Raw genomic sequence first — 10989 nt, 5'->3', positions numbered from 1 at the left:
AGCCCCAGTCCCCAAGTGCCCCCAACTCTTTTTGCAACCTCTTCTGTGCCTCTCTGATCACGCTCACTCTCCACGGGCATTCTACCCCCAGCACCTGGGCCTAGTGCACACTTGGTGCTCAGTAAATGTTTGTGGGTTGAAAGGAAAGGCCTGACCAAGCCTGCCTGCTCCTCTCAGAGCCGCAGCCTGGGAAATCCAGATGCTCTGTCCGCTGGGAGTGGGCACATTCAGTAAAGAACATCTAGTAAGCTAATGGGCCTTTATTCTGGGGGAAAAAATGCCGCTCTTCTTAAAACTAAAACATTACCTTTTGGATCCACCCAGATAGGCACCTTGCCCTTGAAGGTGACAGAGGCTAACAACAAAGAGCCAGTATTAAAAATCCACCAGTCAGAGAGCATTTTGGGTGATTGTGGGTGCAGATAATCCCCCCTGGAGCCTGGATGGCCTGGCGCTTCCAAACCGCTGGGACAGCAGGAAGCATCGCCAGGCCCCAGGGAGCAGTAGTCTGGGGGGCTGACGACACGGAGTTTCTGTGGCAAAGTGGCAAAGGTAAGCTTCTCGGGCGCCTCGGGTGCTGAACTTCTGTGATCTCATCCGCTGGCCTGGCAGCTTGCTCCTCGGGCTGGGGCTGGGGAACCAAAAAGATGCCACACGCAGGGGCGCCTGTCACATGCTCGGTCATCACCACCATCTTCATGGTTCTCTCCGCTTATGACCCTGAACTTTCATTGTCACGCCTAAGAGGCAGACCCTGGTCCCCTCGGACAGACTACATCTGTCCCCAGAGGAGTAAATCCAGAGCAGTGGTTCTCTACTGAGGGCAATGCCACCACCCCCGGGGCACATGTGGCAATGTCTGGAGGCATTTCTGGTAGCCACAGCTAGAGGGAGGTTCTATGGGCATCTAATGGGTAGAAGCCAGGGATGGTTCATTCTCCGACGCATAGGACAGTTCCTCACAATAAGGAACTAATGTGTCCCAAATGCCAGTGAAGCCACGGTAGCGAAGCCTGAGTTAGCGGCTGTGGAGTGGGTATGGGATGTGTCCTCAGCCCCCTGCTGTACAGGGCAGTGTGGCGGCAGGCCCCGGCCGTCCTGGGTTTGAGGTCCAGAACCCCCTTAGGGAGGCTGTGTATCCCAGGACAAGTGATGCTCCCCCTCTGAGCCTCAGTGGTCTCAACTACAAAATGGAGAGACGACCCTCACCTCTTTAGATTTCCAGAGGACTAAAGGAGGTCATGTACAAAAAGGGTTTAACTCTGTTCTTCACAGTCAGTTAAGCATCCGACTTCGGCTCAGGTCATGATCCCATGGTCTGTGGGTTCGAGCCTCACATCGGGCTCTGTGCTGACAGCGAAGATCCTGGAGCCTGCTTCCGATTCTGTGTCTCCCTGTCTCACTGCCCCTCCCCCTCTCAAAAATAAACATTAAAAAAATTTTTTTAAAAACCAACTCTCTTCAAGGCATCTGGGTGGCTCAGTCAGTTAAGCGTCCGACTTCAGCTCAGGTCATGATCCCGCAGTTCGTGTTCTATGCTGACAGCTCAAAGCCTGGAGCCGTTTCAGATTCCGTGTCTCTCTCTCTCTCTCTCTCTGCCCCTCTCCCACTCGTGCTCTGTCTCTCTCTGTCTCAAAAATAAATAAACTATTAAAAAAGTCACATAAAAAACCAACTCTCTTCTTCACAAAGAGAGTTCATGGAACGGGGCCATAGCGGGTTGAACAGAACCCCGGAACTCACATCCAATAGGAATCAGCCTGTGACTTTACTTGGAAATTGCAGATTTGGTCTTTGCAGATGTGATTAGTTAAGCTGAGGACACACTGAAACCAATGACTGGTGTCTTTGTAAGAGAAGAGAGGGACAAAGACCCAGAAGAGACACACGGAAGGAGAAGGCCGTGTGCAGACGCGGGCAGCGATCAGAATGATGTAGCCCAGGAACGCTGAGAATCACAGGCAACTCCAGGGAGGGAGTCATGAAACAGATCCCTGGGCACCTCCGAAGGAGCCAATCCCGGGGATGCCTGGCTGGCTCTGTCCAAGGAACACACAACTCTCGATCTTGGGGTCGTGAGTTCGAGCCCCATATTGGATGCAGAGATTACTTGAAAATAAAACTTAAACAAAAAAAAAAAGAAGAAGAAGAAGAAGAAGGAACCAATCTTGACAACACCTTGACTTCAGACCTCTGGTCTCCAAAAACTGTGACAGGACAAATTTCTGTTATTTGAAGCCACCTCCTTCGTGGTGCTATCTCACAGCGGCCGCGGCAAGCCAGTGCAGGGCAGCAGCCCTACTGTGGCTGTGCCCATCACTGCAGCCATCTGTCTAGGGCGCGCTGAGAAGCACGAGGTCTCCGGGACCCCGCCAGGGCCTGCACGCACCTGCCCTTCAGCTGTGCACAGCTCCAATAACCCACCACGTGTCTAGAGCTCAGAGGTTTTCTCCAGGCAGTGGGGAGAATGTCCGTGTCTCCAGGCACAGTGAACACCCACCATCTGCCAGGTCCAAGGAGGCCCCCTTGAGCCTCTGGGATTCACCTACGGTATGCTGCGTGCACGGTCAGCACTCCCTGTGTGCACCGTCCCCAGGGTGAGTCCCGGGCCACACGGTGCATCTGAAGACAGGCCAACTAATGTGGAAGGACACGGCCCACAGGGCAGCCACAGCACGCAGAAGCCTCTACCACGCGCGTGTGTGTGTAGAGAACACAGCAGGTGTGACCCCCAAACGGCATCCCTGGACAAGTGTGCAGCATGGAGCAGACCTAGGACACCCCCGTGCATCCGCAGCGAGCCGGGGACAGCCACAGCCCCGGGAGGGTGCCTCGCCCCAGAGATGGCTCCGAGGACTCCGAGGAGCTGTGGCACATGGAAAGCAGAGAAGGAGGAAAATCCATTTGGGGCCAAGAGCTCTGTCTGAACTTTGTCCTTTTCTCAAGCAAAAGAAAATATTATTTCACCCTCTAAAGAACCACACATAATAACAGGCGAAATGTCAAGACCAATGTTGATATAAACCCCCAAGGAAAACAAACATCTCCGTACCTTCTCCGCGGCCTCCCCACCTCACCCTGCTCAGCTAGTTTAAACAGATCTAGCAGTGGGCAGAGGGAAGGTGGGGAGGGGGAACGGGCAAAGGCCGCCTGGCTGGAGGAACTCGGAGGAAAGCTGAACCTCGCCAGGACCAGGAGCCGTCTGGGCGAGCCTGGCCTGGAAGCCACACCAGACCAGCTGTGAAGGCTTGGCCAGCTTTCAAATCCCAGCATCCGTGACTGCCTGTGTGACCTTGGGCAAACAGCCTGACCTCTCTGAACCTGAGTTTCCTCATTGGCAAATGGAGAGGACGCTATGGGATAATTCAGGAAGGGCCCTGAGCATAGTCACTGGCCCAGGCAGTAAATAAGTGACCGCCATTACTGATGATTAACCTCTGTCAGGCCAGGTGTTCTGGGGGAGGCGGGGGGGACCCCCAGACTGCATGACTATGTGAAAGAACATCTGAGCACCCACGAGGTGTCGGCCCCAGTCTAGCTACCTTACTAGAATCCGAGCGGTCCTGTGGCGATCACTATCCTCCAGCTACAAACGGAGAAACAGGTTTGGAAAGGTGAAGGGACTTGCCCAAGGTCATAAAGCTGGGAACAGACTGCGTCGCTCCAGGCGGCTGAATGGCTCCTGAACTCATCCAGGAAGCTGGAGCCCCAGGTCCAGTCCAAGACTCTGTGGGACTCTCCACACCCTGCGATGGGAAGGGGGACGTTAGATTACACCCCTCAAGAGACCCCTGAGTTTGGTTCTGGCGTGGAGACCCTGAGTTTTGGCCCTCCCAGCTCCACTCGGGTGGTCCTCCAAACTTCCGCTTCCAGTTTTCTTTCCTTTGAAGGCAACCCAACAAATACTGTTGAGCTCCTTCTCCAAGCCAGAGTTAAATCCTCCCTCAATCGAGGCCTCAAGTAACTCCCAATCCTAGCAGAAGCATGGTGTCGGGGGAGATAAACAGATACAATGAGACGATTATGGTATAATCAATACTCTCACTGGTGCCTGTGCAGGCTCCTGCAGAACGGATTGAGGAGGTACCTGCATCATCCAGGGGGGTCAGAGGGAAGAGGCGCTTGAGCAAAGGCTTGGATATGAATAGGAATCTGCCCGGAAGACCAGAGAGGAAGGGTGCTTAAGACAGAAGGAGCAGCTCTACATGGGCATGGAGGTCGGAAAGCCTCAGATGAGGGCGTCCACACATAGTTCATGTGGCCATCGAGTGTGGGAGACTGGCAAGAGACGGGGGTGAACAGATTCAAGATTCCCCAGTGAGAAAGTGAGATGGAGAAGGTCTCACTGGCCACATCCTGATGGGTTTTATTGAAGTGAGTTTTACTGTGAGAGCAACAGGAAGCCACTGATGGGACGTGACCAGATCACATTTGCATTTGGGAAAGATCACCCTGTGTGCAGTGGGGAGACGAGGGGAAGGCTGGACTTAGGCAAGACAACATGGCGGCCTGATCTAGGGCAGTGGTGGTGGGAGGCTGAGGTCAAGGGGCCACCCAGGATGTACATAAGCTAAAAGCAACAGGGCTGGGGGCCCAGTGTGGAGCCAGAGGAGTAGAGAATGAAGGAGGAGAGGAAGAAGTCTCTGAGATGCTCCAATTTCACCTCCTGGTGAGGGGGCAGGCCGAGAGGGGGGCTCACAAGCAGCTCCAGTGGGGACGTGCTCAGTCGGTGGGGCAAATGTCCTCACCAGGACACCAGCAGGCAGTTGGCTATGCCTTTCTGGAGAGAAGCCAGAGCTGGGGTGGAGGCTTGGACATCTCCCCAAGGTCACAGGGGCTGACATTTCCCAGGGAGGATGGAGCAGTGCAGGGAATGTGGTAGGCCTGGTTTGGGACACTAGGACAAGGCAATATTTAGGACTTGGAGCAAAGGAAGAGATGCCAAGAAATAGATAGAGAAGGAGCAGCCAGAAGGTGGTGACCCAGAGAAGAGATGTGCTAAGGATGTGAGGGGAAGACCTGGGAAATGAACCAGACAACATGGAGGCCACAAGTCACTGCAGGGGAGGCATGGGGACAAGTGTCAGAGCACCAAGAGCTGAGAGGTGGGTAGGTGTGAGGAGGTAGGCCAGGGTGGGGGCCATACCCTGGTAGTTTTTTTTTAAATATGTACTTATTTTGAGAGAGAGAGAGAGCAGTAGAAAGCAAGCAAGGGACCAGCAGAGAGGGCGAGGTGGGGGGAGACAGAATCCCAAGCAGGCCCTCAGCACAGAGCCTGATGTTGGGCTCGAACCCACAAACTATGAGACCAAGAGTCAAGAGTCAGACCTGAGCCGAGACCAAGAGTCAGACGCTTAACCAAATGGGCCACCCAGGCGTCTCCCCCCCTCCCCCCGCAATCTTTTTTTTAATACACACACTGGTCTTTTAAAAGCGTGGCAGGAAATGGAAAGAGATCGAAGATGGTAGCTAGCAAAAGGCTCAAGGTCAGGGAGGATTTTTATTTCAAAACAGGACACCGAAGAACTGCTATCCATTCAGAAGTTCAAATCCCAGGAGCTGGACTCCTGGAGGCAAGGAGGTCCCTGCAAAGAACGCCAGGTGGAGGTCTGGCGCCCATGGCCCGTGGGGGTGCTGGGGCCTCTGCCTGGAGACAGGGACAGAAGTGGCAAGAGATGGAGGGGTGGATGTCAGCGCCAGGCTAGGGGGCTCTTCAAGGGCAGGCGGAGGAATCCCGCGGTGCATCCTCCGGTGCAACGGAGAGGTGGGGAGACGGAGGCTCCGGGCTCAGACTGACCTGGGTTTGCATCCCAGCCCCACCACTCACCAGCTGTGTGACCCTGCAGTCCCCCCACGTGGCTGTTCCCCCATCCCTGAGACCAGGACAGCAACCGTCCCTGCCCCACGGGAACGAATGCACGAAAGGCATTCGGCACAGGACCCGGGCGAGCAGAGGACCGCGATAAATGTTAGCGAATAAGAATAATAAATAATGAGGAGCTATCGAAGGGTTTTAAAGCCGGGAAGTGACAAGGTCAAATCTGTATTTTAGAAAGACCCCGCTGGAGGAGGAGGTAGCCTTGGGGAGAAACTAAAAGGTCATGCACTTCTGGAGGTATTTCTCTGAAGTCTGTGGGAAGTTTGTAGTGTCAGGTTAAAGATTTTATTGGTTCCATGTTTGGTTTTTGATTCGGCCGTTTCCTCAGGTTCTCGGGCGTCGACACCAGCCTTAGTGGCGGACTCATAACTGGCCTGGTGGATTGGACCTCATTGTGGCTTCAAGATGCATTTCAGAAATGAAATAAACTAACAGGAAAAGTAAATACAGAAAAATAAATAAATAACGTGCAGGGAGGATTTGGGGGACGGCCTGGACCCGGGCTGGCAGGGGGGGGCTGGTGGCCTTGTGGTGGCCAGTGGCCCCATGAGAAGGATGAAGCGGGGTGAGGGGTGCTGCCCAACCGGGGAGGGGCTGGGGGCAAGTCCATGTGAAATCTGGTCTGCTCTTCGGGGAAGACACGAGTCAGCCCTCCTCTCACATCCCCTACGGCCTGGGAAGGAGAAAGGCTTGCATTTGGGAGAGGCACGAACAGGGCTTACAGGAGACTCGTGGGGCCCCCGGTGAGCCCAAGGGTTTAGAACTGGGTGATATGGCAGACAAGTCATAATAATAACATTAAGAATGGCTGTTAGTGAGGTTTTACTCCTCAACAATAGCCGGGCCCTCTAATGAGACAATACCGTTATTAGCCCCATTATATAGAGGGGAACACTGAGGCTCACAGAATGTGGCTTGCCCCAGGCCTCAGCTTAGATGGGAGGCTCTCAGAAGAGACACCCCCCCCACACTCTGATCCACCCTGTTTCCCAGGCCAGTGTCGAGCCCTAGGCAGTACTTCCTCCAGGAAGCCCCAGGGAGATGGCACAAGGTACACAGGCACAAGGGAGAAAGAGCCCAGGAGAGCAGCGGCCTCCCCTTCCAGTTCTCTGCTAACCTGCTGTGTGACCTTGGCTGAGCAGCTTCCCTCTCTATACCTTGGCTGCCTCCTCCTCTGTCATGTGTGGGTCAGGGCCTAATCCCTGGGGCTGCCTTGTGGATTTCAGTGGCCCGTGCCCCTGGGCCCAGCACACAGTAGGCACTCCACAGAGGCCCGAGCCCTCAACCAGGGCTTCCCTGGCGGGGCCGATTATCTCCATGGATTCCACGCTGTGAAAATAAACATGAACTCAAGTGGCCCCAGTCTCCGTGGCAGCCAAGGGGAAGCTAGGTCCCCAGCCTGTGTCTGTTCTGGGCAAGAACAAAAGTTTCCCTGTGAAGTTGCCCCCACCCCCGCTTCCCTTCTGGAGCCAGCTGGGAATGGGGGGGTGGGGGGTGGGGAGGAGGGGACCAGACCTGCAGCCCAGGGATCCCAGCTGCCAGTCCAAACCCAGTCTCCCTCCCACCCAACCCCATCCCAACACCACCCAGGGCTGAGGCAGGTGAAGGGCCTCCAAATTCAGGAGCACCGGGACAGAATGCTGGGTCTGGTCATAGGATTTAAGAGAGAGAGGATTCCCCTTGCCGGCCCTGGGGCGAGGGTGTGGAATCCAGGCACAAGGATGGGAGAAGCTGCCCATTCCCCACCTTGCAGAGCACCAAGCACTCACCCACCGAGCACCCCTTCACCCCTCAGCCTCCCAGTTCAGAGCCTCTCAGACCCTGGGCTTCAGGAACTGATGGGAAAAGGCTGGCCCTGGAAGACACAGCAGACCCAGCACCAAACTTGGCGTCGGGGAGAAACAGCACGACTTCCGGTTCCATCATCACTTGCGTGAGACCCTGAGCCCCTAGCTCTGCATCTGCGTCAAGAATGGACCACCTGCCTGGGGCTGCGGGGTAGCCACATCCAAGGTCAGCTTCCCTTCAGCAGCTATTTGTGCCCACTGAGGCCCAGGCGGCACCCTGGGGTGGAGGCAAGGCACACCCGTGGTCTGTACAAACATGTGACAGCCTGAGGGGAACAAGGGGACTGGGCTGCGGGAGCAAGGGGTCGGGGAGGAGCGGTGATGCCCGAGGGTCCCTGAGGGAGAAAGACAGCCATACACAGCCCAGGGCTTGAGAGGCAGAGGCGAGCCGAGCGAGGGCAGGATGGGGCTGCTGTGGATGGCAGGGTGGCAGTCTTCACAGGGGTGTGGACCCAGCACTCTGGAGTGTGCAGTGTGACTGCTCCCTGAGGTGGACAGGGACCGTGTGGAAGACAGCCGGGCTCTGCTAGACTCTAGCCTTTCGAGCACCCCAGCAGCCCCACGGTGGGTCCCCTAAACAAGCAAAAGCCAGAGAAGGACCTCTCTTTCCCCTCCAGGATCATCAGAGCACAGGACGCCCACCGGTAGGTACATCTCTGTATGGACAGTGGGCCACGATGGCGCTCTGCCACGGCCAAGGGCCATGGTGGTGAACTTTGTTCAGCAGGACAGCGGCACAGGAGGTGAGGGAGGATGCAGGCATTGTCAAATGATCGCCAGGATTTCTGTGAATTACAGCTTGATAGCGCTGTTTCAAAAACTTAATTTATTTTATTTTTTTTAAGTTTATTTATTTTAGAGAGAGAGACAGAGAGAGTGAACAGGGGAGGAGAAGAGAGAGAGGGAGAGAATGTCAAGCAGGCTCCACACTGTCAGCACAGAGCCCCATGTGGCGCTGGAACTCACAGACCGTGAGATCATGACCCGAGCAGAAACCAAGTTGGTTAAGTGACCGACCCACCCAGGGCCCCTCAAGAACTTAATTTGTGATTGTTCATTGCTAGTTTGTAGAAATAAACTGATTTTAGTCTTTTGATCTTATATCTTGAAAACTTACTGAACTCGCCTATTAATTTTAGCGGCTTTTTTGTAGATTGCATTGGATTTTCTGCTTAAATGATCAGGTCATGTGCAAATCCAATTCTACTTTTTCCTTTTGAAATAAAATGACAACCAGGACATACCTGTGGGTGCATGTTACACACCTCTTGGGATCTCCCTGAAATACCTACAAAAATGGGGCCTGCAAGGCGCCAGGTCTCCTGAGTAAAGAGGCTGGTCTCAGAGCTAGAAGGAGCCAGCTTATTGTCATCATAGGCCGATGAAGTCAGTTACGGAGATCAGGGTCCCTCCCCTTGAGGGGGTGGGGCAGAGATTATGATAATTCATGACATCAGAACTGTAAAGTGTCTGATGCAGAGCAGAATTTGGAGCCACAGAACTGTGCTTCCCTGTTGTCAAGGAGGGGCGCCTGGGTGTGGCTCAGTCAGTTAAGTGTCTGACTTCAGCTCAGGTCATTCTCTCATGGTTCATGAGTTCGAGTTCGAGCCGGACATCAGGCTCTGTGACCTCTCCCTCTCTCTACCCCTCCCCAGCTTATGCTCTGTCTGTCTCTCTCAAAAATAAATAAACACTAAAAAAAAACTTTACAGGTGTTTGATAATGGATTGCTATGGACTGAATATGCTCCTCCCAATATTCATATGTTGAAGGCTAACCCCCAATGTGATGGTATTGGGGGGGGGGGCCTATGGATTAGTGTCCTCACAAAACAGACCCTAGAGAACTTCCTACGCTTTCACCTTATGAGGACACAGGTGTTTATGAGCAAGTCCTCACCAGATATGAAATCTGCTGGTGCCTTGATCTTGGACTTTTCAGCCTCCAGAACTATAAGAGATACACTTCCATTCCACTCGGTCTCTAGTATTCCATTATAGCAGCCTAAAAAGACTAAGTAAGATATGTGACTTATTCAAAACAAGCATTTCAATAAAATTTACAAATGTTTTAAGTTTCTCGATCTGGAAAACTGACTCAGCAACTCTGGTCTTAGACACCGATCATTACAAACTTATGAAATGCACAGAGATACAGATCAATTGATTGACAGATAATGGAGAATGCCGTCACAACACCATTTACACAAAAATAACTTCGAGATAATCTGAGTACTCAGCAAAACCATAAAATGCTACACAGCCACTACAAATGACAACGCTATGCAGATGTATCTCCATGATGCGTGTGCTGTGTGTCCAAGTGAAATAAGGTACAATACGGTATTAAAGGATCATCTCATTTTGGATTTTATGAATACATACATATAGTAAAATGTCTAGATGAAAAGTGTCTCAAATATTTACCTGATTATACCTAAGGGGTGAAATAAAGAATAGTGGGTATGTTTCCCCCGATTTTCCTTTTTGTCTTGTCTGCATTTTCTTGATTTTCAGTAGTGAAAATTATAACAACAGTATAAACAACTATCATTTATTAAGCACATACTCTGTGCCAAGCACCGTATGGAGGGCTTTCTATACATTTCCTTACCTAAACTTCACGACAATCCTGGACGGTGAATAGTATTGCTTTGTAGGCAGAATTCTTTCCATCAAAAGCGACCCAATACCCAACTCCAGCTGATTCAAGCAAAGAAAGAGGATTCATTACCTTGTGTCACTGGAAAATCACGACTGGCATCACAAAGGGCTCAAAAGTTGTTCACCACAACTGGTTTCTCTTGGCTCTACTCCTCCGGAGCACTTTCTCATTGAGGGGCAAATAACCTTTGCAGCAGGAACCCGGCCACCCTCACAGCCGCAAAGCTATGGGAAGGAGGCGGTTCGCAAAAGCCCGATGGGGCACCCCCATTGGACTGGCTTGGGTCACATGACTATCCAGCAACCAATCTCTGCTCAGGTGATAGAGGCACTGATTGGCTTAAGCCCGGGTCACAGGACCGGAAGCATGGAGCCCGGGAGTGCAATTGTGGTTCAGAGTAGGCAAGAATTGGCTCCCCTAAAGCAAAAGCAAGGTCACGGATGCTGTCTGGAGGTAAACAAACAAACAAATAAACCGGCAGCCATCCACCGCAATTATCATCTCCAACCTACTGATGAGGAAACTAGAGTTCATTGATGGGAAATCGTTTGTTCAGAGTCCTATGATAGTGAGTAAGGGGAGGGGAGAGGCAGGATGATT

The 10989-nt window shown here is 52.8% G+C and overlaps 1 long non-coding RNA gene across 1 annotated transcript in view; it reads right to left on the bottom strand.

The window, feature by feature from the left end:
* LOC115276817 overlaps positions 1-10423 on the bottom strand; it is a 14047-nt gene extending 3624 nt beyond the window's left edge. Inside the window, exon 1 of the long non-coding RNA XR_003902103.1 lies at positions 10339-10423. This is a non-coding gene — a long non-coding RNA (uncharacterized LOC115276817). The remainder of the gene's footprint in view (positions 1-10338) is intronic.
* Positions 10424-10989: the final 566 nt, after the last annotated feature.

Source organism: Suricata suricatta, chromosome 13 (genome assembly GCF_006229205.1).
Source record: "Suricata suricatta isolate VVHF042 chromosome 13, meerkat_22Aug2017_6uvM2_HiC, whole genome shotgun sequence".
NCBI classification, from domain to species: Eukaryota; Metazoa; Chordata; class Mammalia; order Carnivora; family Herpestidae; genus Suricata; species Suricata suricatta.
This window is presented reverse-complemented; position numbering and strand designations above follow the sequence as displayed.